The following is an 18,630-nucleotide window of genomic DNA, read 5'->3' on the forward strand; positions in this document are numbered from 1 at the left end:
GTGACTCGAAGCCTTATTTTTATTTTTGCGGGCTTCCTTACACAGCTCATTCCACCAAGGAATACGCCGTTTAGAGGGTGATTCATTCGTTTGAGGGATACATATTGATGCACTATCAGTTATAAATGCCGTCAAATATAATACTCTATCATCGATTGAGAGAGTACAAATGTCATTCCAGGTCAAATGTGTCAGCTCTCTCTATCGTTTCCAGTCAGCACAGTCGACCTTCCAACGAGGCAGATGTGGGGTACACTTATCGCCTTTTGTTAATTTTAAGAGAATTTGGAAATGGTCACTCCCATAAGAATTTTTGATTACGTCCCACTCCAGGTATGGAACTAGTGTACTTGATGTTATACTTAGGTCAATGCATCAGAACGTTTTGTTCGCCACGCTGTAGAATGTGTGTTCTTTCTTGTTTAGTAAGCATGCATTGGAGGATAAAAGGAACTTTTCTAATAAGCGCCCTCTCATCTCACAACGAGAATCTCCCCAGAAGGTGATATGTGCGTTTAAATCACCTACTACAATGTAAGGTTCGGGGAGTTCTGCGATAAAACTCTGTAATTCTGTTGTGGAAAGTTGATGGCATGGAGGGGTGTACAGAGAGGCAACTGTTACTAACTTATCAAATAGCACGGCTCTGATTGCCACTGCCTCAACATATGCTTGCAGATGTACATGTTGGCAGGCGTTATCCTTATCAACTATAATAGCAACACCGCCTGACGAGGCCAGAGCGTCACTACGATCTTTGCGGCAAATGGCATATTGTTTCAGAAAGTTAGTATGTGAACGATTGAGGTATGTCTCTTGCACACACAGCACCTTTGGATTAAACTTGCGAAGGAGTTCCTTAATGTCATCAAGATTGTGTATTAGACGTTTCACATTCCAATGCATTACCTGTGTGGCCATATTGGAAGTGTTTTATTGTGTGTGTCAAGAGATATTACGTTGGCTCAAGGGACCTTTCCAGGCCTCTTGATGGGGGGATTTCTTTTTTGTGGGCGCGCTCCAGGGAGCAACACCGTTCCTTCGGCGTCTGAGACGCCCGAGAAGTTTTTGTTACATCCATTGCCTCGTCAGAGGCGCTGTATGAAGCCCGCTCAGCGGGCACTCTCGGGAGTTTTTCAGGCCTGTCTGCACGAGCAGTGGCCCTGGGACCGGCAGGCTCGGAGGTCTGCTGGCCCTTCGTGGTAGGGAGTGGAAGAGCAGTGGCTGCTCCCGCCAGGGGCCTGATGGCGTAACCACCGTCACACTACGCGCGACGTTCGTGGCCGCCACAGGATGTGGCACTGCCCCCCGGCGCGTAACATCACTGTAGGACGGATTCGATTGGTTGTGGACAGAAAAACGCTTGCGCGCTTTATGGAAAAGAAATGTTTAGTTTGACCTTCAGTTCGATTATTTCTTCTTCTTTCTTCCATGACGGGCACGATCGCGAATAGGCGGGGTGGTCTCCGTCACAGTTAGCGCAGTGGGTTGTGGAAGAACAGGGGTCCGATGTGTGGTCCTTAGATGCACATTTTGTACAAGTAGCATGCCCTCGGCAGCTCTGAGACCCATGCCCAAAACGCTGACACTTGAAGCATCGGCGCGGATTGGGAATGTATGGTCGTACGCGTAATTTACAATATCCCGTCTCTATTGAATCAGGCAGTTCACTTGTTCCAAATGTTATTATTAGATGCTTTGCTGGAATTTCCTTGTCATCGCGTCTAAACTTAATTCGTTGCACCTTTACCACGTTTTGTACTTGACATCCGTCCAACAGTTTCCTCTCACTAAATTCAAGGAGGTCGTCATCAGAAATGATACCACGTACAGTGTTCATTGACCGGTGGGGGCCCACAGAGATTGGAATGTCACCAAACGCAACAAGTTTGGTCAGTTTGCTGTATTGGAGCAACCTTGTCTTTGCCTTCATGAAAAAAATTCTGGTGCATTGCTGTCACGAGGTCCACGTTTGAATAGCAGCAGATCAACCTGTGTAAATCAAGCAACATAGGTGCTGCTTCTATAGCAATCACGTTTACTATCACGTCATGGCAGTTATGTAGAGACCTATCCAAACTTTAAATTAGGAAGCCCAATTTTGTGCTGATTTTGCACTGTGCATGTGACGTGGGTATGTTTGAATGCAGGCGCCAGCGTTTCGACAAGTGGACTTGTCTTCTTCAAGGCGACGCACACGTGCGTCGAATTGAAGGCAAGTTCACTTGTCGAAACGTTGGCTCCTGCATTCACCTTGTTCACGTTTTGCTCATCGTCTTGAATTTCAATCTCCCGCATTCCCCGTCTTTTCCCTGAGTATGATCGTGACATATCAGCATACACTGATAATTATTACTCTTGTGTGATCACTACTTGACGCTACACACCTCTTTACATTTTTCTCATTTTTTTTATTTTTTAGTTTAGTAGTAGTTTAGTTTTTTAGTTTTAGTATACAGAAGTTGGGCGCAAGTGTTGGCGAAAAAAATTGACACTACAAACATCGACACATGTCATTGGATCCGCACTCCGAAGCCTGGTATCCAAGACACTATCATTCTTTTTGTAAGAAGAGACATGTGCAATGCCTTGTTCACGAAATGCAGGAAAATAAGGCTAGACACCACTGTGCTTGGTCAGCGGGAAGGAAAGCAAATCTATGGTAATGAACAACTTACACAGCGCAATAAGGCATTGCTCTCAGCCACGATAAAAAAAAGAAGGAAGCTCGGTGCAAGTATGTGTGGACTTCCTGTGGACGGGTGTTGGCACGCAGAAATGAGGAGTCGCCTGTAGTCCGCATTACAGATGAAAGAAATCTTGACCATATCACAGGAGAATCTTGAGAGATAAAGCTTTAATGAGAATGGACAAAGTTTTAACTAACAGTACCAATTACTTTACCGTCACTGACTTCAATTCAAAATTTTCTACTGCTAGTAAAACAGTTGCTGCTTTGCACAAGAACACAAGAAGCATAAAAGGCAAGGTCGATGACATAAGTACTTTTCTTGAGTCATTATCTGTTAACTTCGATGTGTTGTTGTTCTCTGAGATATGGATTAGTAAAAATTATGACCTACCTCATCTGCCAGGATATAGTTCGAAAGATATACGTCGTTTTAATAAGAAAGGAGGCGGAGTTGCAATTTATTTCAAAGAAACACTTCCTCACGAGGTACTTGAAGATTACTATGTTATTAATGATGTTGAATGTCTAGCACTGCGAATTGATAAAACAATTACTGTAGCCATATACAGACCGTCTATGCGAAAAAAAGTCACTTTATACGTTTCTTGGAGAACCTACTGTCGGGTTTTTCACTGAACTATACACTTTTAATTATGGGTGACATCAACATAGACATTATGTCCAGTAATTCGTGTGCTAGAGAAATGGTGATGTTATTGTCTGCTTATGGTTGCACAAATCACATCAACGCGCCCACCAGAATAACTACGACTATAGCTACCCAGCTCGACATATGCATCTCAAATCAAAACGAAAATTATTTAAAGAGCGGGATGTTTACATACCATATAAGCGACCATTTACCTATATTTTGCGTCACGTGTTCGGATACCGGCCCACTTCACAACCGAATACATTTTAAACGACGTATGGATGATGCCGCCAGGAAAACATTCTTTGAAATTGTTGAAAAAATTGATTGGAAAAATGTTATAACGAGCAAAATGCAGATATAGCTTACGAGTTATTTTCCCAGCTATTAAAATAAACCGATGACGAAGCTTACCCATTACAGACGATAGATAACCATAAGACCAAAAAGTACCGAAAACGCTCAATAAATTCTGCACTTCGTAAACGAATCAAAGAAAAGAACTCGTTGTATCATACATTCGTTCAGACACGAAATCCAGACTTATTTCTCAAATGTAAAAACTACAGATATACTTTGAATCCCGATCTGAAGAGAGCAAAAAGAGAATATTTCTAAAACATCTTTGAAAAAATACTAGAAAATCATAAAAAAGTCTGGGAGGTTGTCAACACCCTGACCGGCAAGAGAAAACAAAAAGGTAATGAACTCACCATAGCTACTTCAGATGGTTCCATTCTAAAAGGTCAGGCTTTGACGTACGGTATCAACGACTACTTCATCAGCTCGGGTGCATAAACAGTTGGCAATAAAGACATGTGTATCAATTCTCCTGTAGATATCGTTCCGATAAAATCTTCTCTTTTCTTAAAACCGACTGGCCCCGCAGAAATCGCACAAACTTTTGACAAATTAAAGAACAATGTGGCAGCTGGTATCGATGGCATAGGTCCAGTAGAAATTAAGTGAATATCACCATTAATATGTAATGTCCTTGTACACATTATTAACCTTACTCTGAGTACGGGTATCTTTCCACAAGCTTTAAAGATGGCAAGAGTGACACCCATCTATGAAAACGGTAGAAGGGATATGCTTACAAATTATCGACCGGTGTCAGTCCTACCCACTATATCGAAGGTTTTTGAAAGCATCATACACAGTAGGCTAATATCATTCATAAATAAGCACAACATACTAACTAAGAGTCAGTATGGCTTTCAGAAGAATAAATCAACAGAGCAAGCTTTAGTGTTCAATAAAGGCAAAATAATAAATATAGAAAACAGAAAATATATGCTTGGTTTGTTCTTAGACTTTAAAAAGGCTTTTGACTGCATTCATCATGAAATATGGCTGAATAAATTGCCAAGGTATGGTGTCAGGGGGATGGCATTAGAACTATTAGCGAATTATTTAAAAGTTCGTTTCCAAGTAGACAAGGTAAATAATATATTTTCTTCCAAGCAAATGCTAGCACAAGGTGTACCACAAAGATCAATTCTAGGGCCACTTCTGTTTTTGGTTTATCTAATTGATCTAGTAAATATTCCTGATTTCCCTGAAATAATCATGTATGCAAACGACACAAACGTGTTCTTCGCATCTAAAGAGCTACAAACACTCGAAACAACTGTAAACGATTATCTGTCAGTTCTTTTATGCTGGCTAAGGGTCAACCGAATGCACTTCAATACCAAAAAGACGACATACATCATATTTCATGCAGTTCATTAAAAATAAACAAAGATTTGAAAACTATATTTGATGGAGAGTCTATTAATAGAGTCCAAGCACAAAAATTTGTGATATAATGTTTCAAGAACACCTATCCTGGAATGGTCATATCAATATTCTAGAAGTAGAGCTTGCAAAGTGTGTTGGGTGTTTATACAAAGCGGCCGCTTTTTATCCTCTGTGGCTAATGAAATCTATGTATTACCTACCGTTTTACTCCAAACTATGTTATGGAAATCTAGTATAGGGAACAACACGCGGAAAATACAATAAATTATTGGTATTACAAAAACGAGTACTACGCTGCTACGAACGTTATAAAGGGAAACCACGAGACCTCAGAACACCACCTTAAGTTTTAAAACATGATATATTAAGAGCTGACCAAATATTTTATTACAAGCTACTACAATTTGTGCATCGCGAAAAATTGTACACAAATAGCAACGTTGACAAATCGTCTTACTACTTTATAGAACAAAAGCGACACGTGCCAACAACACGGACTAACTATGGAAAACAATCCATGATATATCAAATAACATCGCTTCTTAATGAAATGGAAAGAGATCTGGACTTCGAAGTTAGTCGAAACCTTTTTAAGAAACAGCTAAAGAAAGTATTATTAATCAATGCATCCACTTCTGCTTTATCCTACTAAACAAAATATTTCCTTGTATTTTGGGTATTTTTCTTTGTATTGTCTGCAACACGTATTGTTAAGTTGATTATAACACTTTGCATACAAAGCTCTCGTAGTTATATTGTTAGGAAGCGTACACATGTTCAAGAGGGAATTGCGAACATTTTTTGTTGTTGTTGTTGTATAAATGAAAATTGACACATGCTGCGAACTTTTTCACTATGTATGTATCATGTCTATGTGTGTGTGTAACCGGTACAGAGGCCTCTTTCAGGCATTGCCATACCTTTAGCTCCTGTACCTTTCTTGAAGAAACAAATTCAAGAAAAATAAAGAATCTGAATCCGAATACGACGAGAGAAATTATTCAGACGTGGAAAATTCCCTTGAACTAAGTATGGTTTGCGAGACAAATGATTGTAAATATTGATCCTTTGAAAAGATGAGGGGGAATATGCGCTCACCGAGAGGACGGCGTCCGCAGGAGACCACACCAGGCACATTACTGAGACATGGAGCGCTTTGTGGCCGGAACAAAGCCACCCTTCTCTGTCAGCCAAGCACAGAAAACGTGCGTTCCGATCGCTCAAGGCTGCGCGGACACAGTGTAACTCTAGCGTCTAGGAAAAGCTTAAACAGGTGCGAGCGCCGCACGCTTAGCGTGGGAATCTAGCCCGAGCAACTATCTCGAGGACTGCTGTTCACGAGGGCGAAATACCTTCGTGTAATTGTAATAACCCTAATAAGACTACTTTCGAAAAGAGAATGGCCCAGATGGCTGTACTACGAGTGCTAAAACTGAGAACTTTTCATATATATATGTCATATATATCTGGCATAAGTATACCTAAATATGTATGGAAAGTTGTGCTCGAGGTCGGCGCGTGACCAACGCCTGATTTTCTGCGTAGCGGGGCCCTAAAGCTATCGCTGTAAAAGAGCGCTCGAGAGGAAGGCGACTTCGCGCTCGGCTTGTGAACTGCGCATGTCGTGCAAAACTGCAAAACTTGGCTGAGGTGGTCACATAAACGTGTGCTATTGGCGGACTGTTTTTTCAACGCGCCTGAGGGACGGCTCGGGCACCCTTTAGGTATGTCTTGCGTTGAAGATGTCTCACTATGTTTTTCAGCACGATGCAGATCGGGTACCAGTATCCCGTTGACACACCTGGAAAACTAATTGTCCCAGAGGAAGAAAAAGTGGAGCAAATTAACAAGGACAGCGCGACGCGCGGGGTAAGTGATTAGTTTCTGTTAATTCAAATACACTTCCTTGGTTTTTGTCACAAGCTGTTAGTGTGTATGTCAACTCTACCAATTTTACGTAGCGTTTACGAATTCGGAGGCACCTAAGCGGGCAGTGATCCATTTACATGTTTATCGAAGTGGAGAAAAGCATTCGACGTTAAAATAGGCTATTTAATAAACACTTTGTCACGAAAAGTACTTCGATGCGTTCACCAGAAGCGGATTTATTGGCAATCGAACGTGGCGTTCACGGTGCTTCCGCGAACGCCAAGTTGCAAGTTGGCGTTCAAGCGTCGCAAGTTGGCGGCTGGACGTAATTATATTTCTTCAACTGTGTTTTTTTTATTAATGATAATAACGTATCATTATTTCGCATTATTGGCGGCTCCTCCAGGACACCAAGGCGGCAACGGGGACACCAAAGCTACGAACCCGACTGCTCCTTGGGTTGGGGTTCGCCGAGGCCTGCGCTGCCACAAGCCATGGGCCGCCCTAATTCTAGCTTTGATGCCCCCACTACCCCTTGGGTGCCCTGGACCTCCTGCGCTGCCTGCTTTATTATAATCTCAGGTGCGCTCCTGAGGCCTCCATTAGCCAGTTACATGTACCCTCCTGGAGCAGTGCTTGTAAAGAATGCAATCTATCGTTGCGACAAAAAAAGCTACCCGTGACTTATACAACATCATTAGGGAGTTTTAGAATAGGGGCCCCAATATTTTGGGGCCCCAAACAGCTTTGCGGGTGTTAGCGTTGGAGCACGCAGGAGTGAAGAGTTTTAGAATAGGGCTTTGCGTTTGCGGATAGCGTCTTGCGCTGACAGCGCCACTACGGCGTCTAAGAAAAACGATTAAAAATAATTAAATAAAATATTCCATTTTATGATATGAATAGTAATTTTGACTTGCGTGTATTTGCGTTTAATTACAATTTAGAGGTTATTCTTCAAGCAGCAAACAATTAGTTGTGCTTAGTTTTGAGCAACAAAACCAACTTTACGTGCCTTCACCAGCCAAGCTTAGCCGTGTTAGGCCTACGAACCATAAAATCCACAATCGAATTCGGAATCAGCGGCGTCTAATGAATCAATCTTCATAACATACGCTAGTTGAGAGAAAGCGATAACTGCAGTCACTTCTCCTAGCTTGTGAACTTCACGCGTTACCGCGAATCGAACCCAGTTTGGTGCTAGGTCAGAGCCGTCGCTTCGATGGGTGCCGCCATGTTTGTTGACGCAAAGCTTTTGGGAACGCTATTTGAGCTCCCGCTAAATCGGTGAAATAGCGTTCCCAACGCAAAACCCAAACGCAGTTCGCGTCTCGCGCATGCGCAGTGGCTTCGACGCTATTTCTTTGGGGCCCCAAAACGTTTGGGACCCCTATTCTAAAACTCTCTATTAAGAACCTTGCCCCTTCAAACAGTGATCACCAAACGGGGCGCCCATGCCCACTGCCACACCGCACGGGCAGCCAGGGGCGGAGCATAAACAAACTCGACTGCACTCCGCAATGCCGGCATGTGTAGGGGACAATTCTACAACACGTGCCAAAAAACCTCCTCCTGGGTGCCTAGGCAGAGTCACATGTTTAAGGAGCAAAGACCCAATGATAGAATTTCTCTGTCGCACCAGCTCTTGCTCGCGCCTGCACAGAAACGTCGATCGCCACAAGAAACGCCCTGCCCCGCTGTACCTACTAGCAATTGTAAAAACGCCACCGGGATGTAGGTGCCCTGGGAGTATCCACAGGCACACGCTACTCTACGCCTCTTCATGGTTCTTTTCATTGGTCGTGTAATGCTTTGGAAGCGTCAGCTTCCGTGACCGCCAAATTTAGTTCAGAAATGAAATAGCCATAATTTTTGCAATTTCATTATATTCTTTAATATGCTAATGTATGTTAGATATTGCTAAGATCTGCATTTACTCATGGCATCTTGTTGTAAGACAGCAGAAAGACTGAAAGAAGTATTCCTTCTGCAGTTCAGTGCAAAGCGAGTGAGCGATATCTGCCTCGAAGCAGAACTCCTGAATTTTGAAAAAGCGAGATAAGCCGTGGACCAAATGACAGCCGTTGGGCACAAGGAACATTCTGAGCAACTGGGTAAGTGATTCCCCGTATCTCAATATCTATGATTCCATAGAATTCCCTATATATGATACGATTCCATAGAAGAGTTTGACATTCTACACGAAGAGACACGCAGGACCAACTGCGCTTACATAGAAGCGAGCGCAGCTCATAATGTGTGTAATCCAGTACCTGCATGGTCTTGGGCGCATCCCACTGCAGTGGTGCTCTAGATGATAAATGCTCCAGAGCCCTTGCATACGTAATTTACTACTGCTGAGGCTCTAATTATTTCACATGCTTGAAACTTCGTCTACACCTGGTCCATAACTTGCCCCTAATTTTAATCAACTGTAAGCAAGGCTTCATGTTTAGTCCACTGAAGATACAAGGGAAACATTCTACAAAACTTGTTAATATCCAAACAAATCAGGACCCAACAATTATTGGCAACGCTCCTAATTACCCCATAAATGTTAACTGTGCCACGGCTTGCATTTAATGTACATTGCATTTTCATTGCCATAGAACTCGCTAGTGACATTAGGAACTAAGCTGATGGCGGCCATGCGACACTTTTGAAAGCTTGCTCTGTTTTTTTATTCTTAATCGTAATTGCACGCTGTAACGAACTGCAATTTCTTTAACTTGTACAAAGGGTCATTTTACCATTTTTTAAGGCCATGCTGCTTGCTTAGTCACCCTTGCGGCCCAGCATAGGCTGTAATTATTATTGTACATATTTATTATAAATTCGCAAGCATATTTTCACATACTTCACACCGTAACAGTAGTAAGACGCGCAAAACACACTTCATCATTGATGTCAGCTATTGGGTCCGTGTGTTCTCAGCAAGCCCAAAAGGTGGTTCACGGACCCTTTAACCAAGTCTCCTTACACCAAAAAAGAGTGTACTCACTGTTAACCTATTTCCTTCTAGGATAAGTTGTTGGCAACCTTAATGATAAAAACATGATAAACTACGTACAGAGTGAAGGACAAGGACCGTGAGACTACATACACTGCGCTGTGTATGTCGTCTCTTGCAATCCTTGTCTTTCGCGCTGTACGTCCTTTTTTTACCGTGAATTACCAACTACCCCAAGCAACCACCGTAGAATAAAAACACTCGAATGAAAAGAAAATCTTGTCTTTCCAGCTCTCAGAAACCACACCATGCGCCTGGAGTTTTCTCACCTACCTAAGGCAGGACCATCTACAATGAAGGATGGGCTCGACACACTGATAAGAGTCAAGGCTGTGGGTGTAAATATTGACATGTCCCGCAAACTGACTGCACTCCTGATCAGGGAGCTGGCGTGAGCTTTCGTGAGTTCATATATGGTTTTCTAGTAAAAAAGGGAAATGCTTTGCTTTTTTGAGCTCCTGAAGGCTTCACAAATGATACTAAACAAATTGAGGATTATAACATGGCTGTTTTATTAGAAAAGAATGGGACGTATATGGCCCATTGGCACATTCCGTGGATCTGGGAAGGGGAACAACACTGTCCCCGTGTATCATGAAGGCACCATGCTGAGATCACTTGTGTGCCTATTTAGTGGGAAAGGCACCAAAACCAGTGGCACACAGGGGCACCTTGCACACTCCACACATGAACTTTGTGCGGACCTCATTTCCTGTGGTGGAGCACTACCTGCACTTTCGCCTTGTGGGTACTTTCTGTGAATTGTGGCCGCTCTGAGTTTTCTCCGACACTCCAACCATTTTTCGGCCGTTCTTTCGGCCCTCCTTGTTCTTCCGGAATGGTCCTGTGTTAGTGTAGTGCGTGAACGTTTATCCATTCATGAGTTGCCGTCCTAGAACAAGCCAGAACCACACGTATGTTATGTCATTGTTTGCGCATTATTGAATGAATGCATTGACGACAGAAGCATCGAAGAGAAAATAAAATATCCTATGCGCAGGATTTCTTCGAACGCCTATCAGAAGTGTAGGCATTTCGCTCTTGATCAAATTTGTCTGCGGCCCCCATCGACATGTTGTAGTCTGCCAGTGCTTTTGGGCAGATCGCAGCCACTGAAGAGCCATTGGCCAGCTTCCGCAACGCTTCGAAACTGTCGGATCATGGAAATTCGACAAGAGGTGAACATCTTTAGTGTCACGCCACTGATAGGCATTGACCTGACCTTTGGAGTGCCGCAGGTATTCTCCCTTCTTTAGCTTGTCATTTCGCTTCAATTCTTCGGGCAATTCCTTTCTGTTGGTGCGAACCGTCCCTGTGGCTAGGATGCTCCTCTCAGCGAGAGTTTCCATTAGGCGAGTGCAGGTAAAATAGTTATAAAAGAATAGCCACGTTCCAGGCTGCACGTTTTTTGACAGAGGAAGTACGACATGCTCACCAAGGCTCTGATTGGCCGGGCTTTGTGCGTTCTTCCCTTCATACACCTGAAATTGCAGCGAATAGCCCGTCTTTGAGTCGGCCCTGCGCCAGACTTTATACCCTCTTTTTATGGGCTTCATTGAAGGTACTATTTTATACTGTATCTTCCTTTGAAAGCAACCATGCTCTCGTCAATTGCCTGGTGAGAGGACGGCGAGTACTCTTCCTGAAATTTCACGTTCAGTTTATCAATGAGGGGACGCAGCTTAGCAAGCCTGTCATAGACATTCTCTCCCCTTTTCTTTTCTTTGCTTGGGTCGTTTACACGAAGCGAGTTCATGATATACACCGCCTTGGCATCAAGACATCACCTTGGCGATTTCTTCGCAGTTGAAAAGAGAATCACGGCTCCAGTAGGGATGAATGATAATGATATGTGGTGTTCAATGGCGCAAGAGCCAAGTATGGCCACAGAGCGCCATGCCAAAAGGTAATTTCGGCAATGTATTGTGAATGCAGTGGACAGTGGATTCATCATGGTAAATGTGACATGGCTGTAAAAAGGCCTAAAAGCTGTCGCTGTAAATGGCGTAAAATAAGTAAGTACTAAAATGATGACACTGATTAGGGCATGGACGATGGCAATTGGGTTTCGTTAAAAACATGATAAAACAAGACCACACATAACAGAGAGCGCTTTTATTAGAAGGGCTGTTAGTAGTGTGCTAAAAATTACCTGTCCAAATGATTTTGAGAGTATCTGTTTCCAATAAAAACTGTAAGACTAATTTCATGTTAAAAATCGGTTCATCACTAAGAAAAAATGCAGGGTGAAGAGGTGTATTTTCATGATATGCAGAAGGAAAATACTTTTACCTCTCTGGTTCTATTGCAGGGCACTAAATAAAAACATGGAGTACTGTCAGACTATTTCTGCACTTACCACAAGTCGGGAGATCGCCTCCAGTTAAGAGATAAGGGTGAGTACCATATGTGTGGCTTATCCTTAATTGGCAAAGAATTACTTCCTTGTAACGTGCTGTTTTCCAACTTATCCAGTTCCCCAGTTTTGGTTTTATTATGTGAAGCTTATTCATTACTTGCGACTCCCAGTTGCCTTGCCAATGATTCCTTAATTTGCGGCATAGAAAAGGCTTTAGGTCTGTCGTAGGGATGGGAATGCTTCTATCTCTGTCGCTCAAAGTTACTGATATAGCGCTCTCATCAGCTGCTTCGTTCCCTTTTATACATTTGTGACCGGGTACCCAGCATATGACAATCACTTGATTGCACATACATAGGGCGCACAATAAGTTATACAGCTCATTCAAAACGGAATTCTTATGCTTTTGTAAACTAATTAGTGCTTTCACGACACTTAATGAGTCTGTAAAGAGAACAGCCTTAGCGATGTTTGCGAGCCTGATGTGTTTAATAGCCTAGAGTATAGCTTATGCTTGCGCTGTAAAGATGCTCGTGTATGGGTTTAGTGCCCCAGATATTAAAAATGATGGTCCAAGAGCTGCGAAAGCAACACCATCAGCAGATTTCGAAGCATCCGTGTAAAATTCAGCACATGAATACTTGTCTTTTAGTTCAAGAAAATGTGATTGTATGTGAGCCTCAGGCACTCGTTTCGATATTTCTAAGATATGTCACATTGGATAGTTTGCCACTCCCAAGGCGGTAGGAACCGAGTAGGAGCCATTGGAATATTTTCAAGAAAGGGGACGCCTGTTTCTTCTGACAGTGATTCCACTAGGAGGGATAGAGGAGGCCTGATGACTGGGCGGTCACTGAATAGCCTGGCAGTGGACAAGTCGCTAATTGCAGAATGACGTGGATGCTGAATATCTCATTTAACTTTCAAGGCGTAAGATAAAGATAAATATGCTCTTTGTAGATGAAGAGACCATTCGTTGGATTCAATGTACAGGCTCTCTACAGGACTAGTCCTGAAGGCACCTGTAGCAAGACGGATACGAAGTCGAATCTTACTGTTGAGGTCAACTGTAAGTTTATTTTCATTTGCAACTGTCACACGTTGCTAATCTAACATTAAGTCTAACACATTGGCCTGATTTCATACACAAAAATGAAAAATATTTCGTACATTCCAATATCTTAAGGCCCTCTATTGCCCTCTCGAGCAGTCGCAACCAAGGTTCGCATCTGCAGGTGTGAAACTTGCTGTTTCTTGCAGGTTAGTACGTACCGTACGAGAGGTGTATTAGGCGCCCACGTTTTTACAGTTACAGTTGTATTTTCATGGATTAGGAGCTGAAAAACCTGTCCAACAGAAGGTTTGTGCGTGACAAACTTTTTGTGCCACTGTGCACGTGGTACGCTTGATCGCGGAGTATTTTTGCGACCACTGTTTTAATGTTCCGCGTGGCAAAACCCACCAGTATACATATACTCTATGCAGGCTTTATATAGCCGGGAAGGAAACGTGCTTTGACTCTTGCCCTAAAAACTGTTTCTTGCAGACCTTACTGACGACTTATGCAGACATGGTCACAATGAAAGAAGATGTGTCTATAGAGGACCAATAAAGGTGCGTTTCAACCCATACAACAAGACTTGCGACTACTATCTTCCACCTTGCCACCATAGAAAAAATTCCTTCAGTACTATGAACGAGTGTTCTGAAGAATGCACAGGTAAGGAAACATCAATGTGACCGCATGGCACTCGCCTCCACGCGTCCGCGGCGGCGGTGGCTGACCGGAGGAAAGAAAGGAAAGGAACCAGAAAAACTACTGGACGCGCAGCGATCTTTTCTATACATAAAACATCGACCGAGGAACTGCGCAGAACGCTGAGCGTTGCTATCACAGTTAGTACTTAGTCCTTGGGGCGAAACTGCCACTTTTCTAGATACATAGATCAATAAAATTATCCGACTGTAGGATTCGAACACAGATACTTTAGCCCAGAAGCTCATACTTTAACCACCATGTCGCTGGTACCTTCCCCCCAAAACAGCGTTCATCTTAATGAGATTGAAGTTTTGGTATAACAAACGCTGGAAATTATTTAATGTTCACTAACAAGTCGTCATACGAATGAAAGTATTGGTCGATCCCCAAAATAGTGCAGTCTAAAAAATGTGTGCCGATTATAAAGATAGAGAGAGAGAAAAAAAAAAGGGTGCATAGAAAGGCAGGGAGGTTAACCAGAGGCAGCTCTGGTTGGCTACCCTGCACGGGGGGAAGGCGGATAAAGAGAGGAAGAGAGCGGAAAGGGGAGACAGAGAGAAGTGGAGACAAGCACTAAGAAACCGCGTACACTACAGAGCGGTAGGGGGCGGCGTTCTTACATTCTATCGTGAAGCCCCGCATAGCGCAGGAATCCTAATGACGCGAGCAAGGCTTTAGCGTGGATGTTCTGTGGCAGTACACAGCTAAAGCTTTGAGTTCTGATAGTGAGCGATTGTCCAACTGCTCCAGTTGTCTCCGGGCACTATATAGCGGGCAGACACAAATATGTGCGAGCGTCTCATCGATGTTGCATATGGCGCACGTGGATTGCGCAAACAGAGAGCAGTCCCAAAATTTAGTACTCCGACGCTCCTCTTACTTCTCCCCCCCCCCCCCCCCACTACGTGAGGAGTGGTGAGATCTCGTGCCGTACGCCGTGACACTGCCCCTACCTCTTCCCCAAGTCGCCCAGAAAGACTTCCGTCTTTCACCGGGTTCAACTGGAAGTTTAATCGACTTCCTACTGTTGTCATATTCAAGGCTTCGCTCTTTGGATAAAACTACCCTTCTTTTTCTGAGGTTAAAGACACGTTGACAACATGAGCTTCCTTAACCTGAACAACTAGCAGGCAGAATCTTTTATTAAAATTTAGCACGGGTTATTTAACTTGCAAAAGTGATCGTTCGTCACACAACGAAAGTAATGAGCACTTCTTAAGGGGCCATAAAGAAGGTATTACATAGAAATACGTTCAAGCATTATTAAATGTACATTAAATGTACATCCTCTACCTTTAAGAACAGCAAAAACAATGAACAGATGCCCTAGGCAATGCAAGTTTTTTTTCCCGAGTAATAAAGCTGCTTCATAGGGTTTTCCGCTGTCGTAGCTATAGACGAATTCGTACACCTGAAGCCAGATGCCACAATTAGTTTCATTCACACCTGATTCTATTGGTGGCTTTTGGTGCGGCTGAAATTCTGCCACGGTGGCGCATTTCGTAAACTGTAAACTTCATGCTGTTAATCATACGCATGAATAGGTACAGACACCGACAAAGAACAAGTTCAAGGAGAAATGCCTCCACTGTAGCGTGAACGAGAGCTCGCTTTCACTACGAGACGCGATCGTCTTCAGGCGCTATTACCAACAATGTTCTCCTTTGAAGCAAGGGGAATGGGCCAAAAACGTTATCCACTGTGACAATAAAAAAAATCGAAAACGGCATCGATCGCAACGGTCAATTGCGAAGCAATCCTCATGTATTGCCACATTAACAGCGAGCTATGCCAGTTTGGGGAGCGCCCCCTTATGCTCGTGAAAAACCCGCAACATTGAGGCTGCGCCGACCGGAACCAGATGGGCCATGAAACGGGAAGACCAGGGCCTTCGATGCAAAGTATGCTCCAAGACACTTAGCGCGATAAGCGCATAGTGGAAAAGAAGCTCTTGTTGACTGTTGGAGCAAGGAGCTTGGCTCGGTAAGTAGACATCAATACAAAGAAAGGCGTTATGGTATTTCTTTTCCCTTACGCAACTCCATAGCCATGTTTCTTGCCTACAAAAGGCTGGGTATTTAAAGCAGGTAAACAATAATTGTTTGAATTTGTACGTGTGTGTGTGTGTGTGTGTGTGTGTGTGTGTGTGTGTGTGTGTGTGTGTGTGTGTGTGTGTGTGTGTGTGTGTGTGTGTGTGTGTGTGTGTGTGCGTGCGTGCGTGCGTGCGTGCGTGCGTGCGTGCGTGCGTGCGTGCGTGCGTGCGTGCGTGCGTGCGTGCGTGCGTGCGTGCGTGCGCTGAGGGGGCTGTTTAGCGAAAAGAAAACAGAATAAGAACACGGCAGCACCCGAAGAATGCGCGTCTAATCTTCACCTCACGCCACTGGTTCCTAGTGCAGCGTGAAAGTTTATAACGTACGAGGTAACATTAAGGATGCAACAGTATCGCAATATTTCTGAGCCTTTCTCGCAACTTTTATCACCGGGAAACTATGCCATAAAATTATTCCGTAATTTTCTTTACCCATACCCAATCTCATCGCACGAGTTACAAGCACACCGCAAGTAGATCCTTTTTTGCTCGTCGAGATTGGTGCGAAAACTATGCCCTTGTCTGAATTCAGGTGCATTCATTTGCACTCCCACGGTAGCCCATGGCCAACGTTGCCGTTCGATGCCAACGCCCTCTAGTCTGACTAGTCGAATACCCGCTACATTCTTGTGCCTCACGAAATACACATTACACACATCATATATGAGGCTGCAATGAGGCAGCTCGGACGCCTAATTTCGGCATGCGGTAACATGTGAAATTACTTTTATGGAGAAGGACTGATCAGGGGCATTTAGTCTGCATAAATTACGTAACCTGAATGGCTGGCGCTCTCATGTTCCAAGATATAGTCTCGTTTTTCGCTCGTTTCCATGTCGGATACTCTTTGCTCTACAGAGATACCTTCACCAAAAAAAAACGGAGTAAGCAACGGAACACCTCACTCGGCGACGTGTTAAACAAAGACATGCTCACACATTCAAACTCGCTATTTGAAGGAGTGCGCTTTCGTGTTACAGGTGCGCAGTACTGTCGACCAGATGGCAATAATTTTCATCAAAAGGTGCACGCCGCCCTCTCAAAACTATTCGCTAAGCAGCAAAGAGTGGTTTGCTTCTCCGAGAGCCTTCTCAACGTAAGCTCCAAATTTAGTCCAACCCTTTTTTTTCCCGAACGGGGAACACGCGAGCACTTGACGAAGGTGGACTACTATAACCTTGATAGCCGAGTTACTCCAGTTTCAGGAACATGGAAAGAAGAATCATGCCAATCAATAATTCATTGAATGAAATTTTCCTCTGGCTGATCTGGGCTTCACGTAGCGGTTTTTTCATTCATTTCATGTTTACTTTCGTAATTATGCAATTAGAACACTGCAACTCTCTTTGCTGTCGTAAAATACGCGTTGTAAGTGTTGCAACATACAACGACGGGAACTCCTGCGAGAACGCACAGCGCCGACTCATTGAATTCACCGCGTCTATCTTTTCCAGTGAGCGAATATGTAATGCCTTCTGTTCACGATGTCCATTCTATACAGCGCCTTCTCGCCAAGCACCTCGTGTTGCGGCGAGTTTTCCCCCTCTCACCATCTTGTGAGCTAAGGAATGCGAAGCGCTTTTCTCGTTTTACAAGTCTCGTTTCACATTACAAGTCTAGGCTGGACCCGCTCGTCTCGAGCAAAGAGCAGAAATGTCCTTGGGCAGCCATTAACAACACGTCGACTCCCCGAATGACGGCATTCTTACCTACGCCGGACTGACATGGACCAAGACTGTTCGTACACTCTGGCCACGTTGTGATTCCCAGAGACCAAAACACATCAACTTCTCTCCATTAGATCACCGCAATATTACACACACTCAGGTGCCAAACCTATGATGATGCTCGGAAGGTAAAAGAAGACATAGTTCCGCGCAGATGCCAGCCCACAATTTAGACCCACATGGATGACGTGTAGTGAGACGAATAATTATTCGTTCTTATATGCAAGTATCTCCCATCGCCGCGCAAACGCTAGTCCCAGTGACCTGCTTCCACAATGCGTAGAATTGTAACGTAACGTGTTGTTATGGTAGCGGTGATGACGTGATCATGATGACGGTGCTGGTACTTCTAGTGGCGACTGCTACTCGATTTTCTCATCGCCTAGTTGCCCTTAGTCTAGACATTTTCTCGAACAGGGGATCCACCGCTTTAGTCTTAACTAGCCACTAATATGTGTACACTCACTTCTCCACGAAAAGACGCACGAAGTCCAACTCCAAAAGTCACAAAATGGATAGGTTACGAAAAACAGCTTGTCAACCTTGGCATGACGTTCCCTTTTCTCCCGTGTGTATACTATCCTTCCAGCTAGTTCATACATCAGCGTGTAGCATATAGATGCGTCCATGCTCATACGAGTAGTTCAAGCGCATTGTTCCAATTCTCCGAATGAGACACGACAGTCAATCACATTTCACAGATGGTGAAAAAGAAGCCGGTGTCATAGAC

General features: G+C 43.8%; 1 protein-coding gene across 5 annotated transcripts in view; it reads left to right on the forward strand.

Annotated features, from left to right (window-relative positions):
- LOC135915266 (uncharacterized) overlaps positions 1-13,990 on the forward strand; it is a 33,319-nt gene extending 19,329 nt beyond the window's left edge. For 4 of the 5 annotated variants that reach the window (XR_010568563.1, XR_010568561.1, XM_070521936.1 and 1 more), the window contains 5 exons: positions 6,854-6,959; positions 8,950-9,070; positions 10,198-10,367; positions 12,278-12,362; positions 13,872-13,990. The gene's annotated coding sequence lies outside the window, so the exon portion shown is untranslated. Of the gene's footprint in view, positions 1-6,853; positions 6,960-7,365; positions 7,542-8,949; positions 9,071-10,197; positions 10,368-12,277; positions 12,363-13,871 lie in introns of all 5 variants that reach the window. The other variant, XR_010568564.1, reaches the window with a different exon arrangement.
- The last annotated feature ends 4,640 nt before the right edge of the window (positions 13,991-18,630 follow it).

This window comes from Dermacentor albipictus, chromosome 7, assembly GCF_038994185.2.
Source record: "Dermacentor albipictus isolate Rhodes 1998 colony chromosome 7, USDA_Dalb.pri_finalv2, whole genome shotgun sequence".
Taxonomy (NCBI): domain Eukaryota; kingdom Metazoa; phylum Arthropoda; class Arachnida; order Ixodida; family Ixodidae; genus Dermacentor; species Dermacentor albipictus.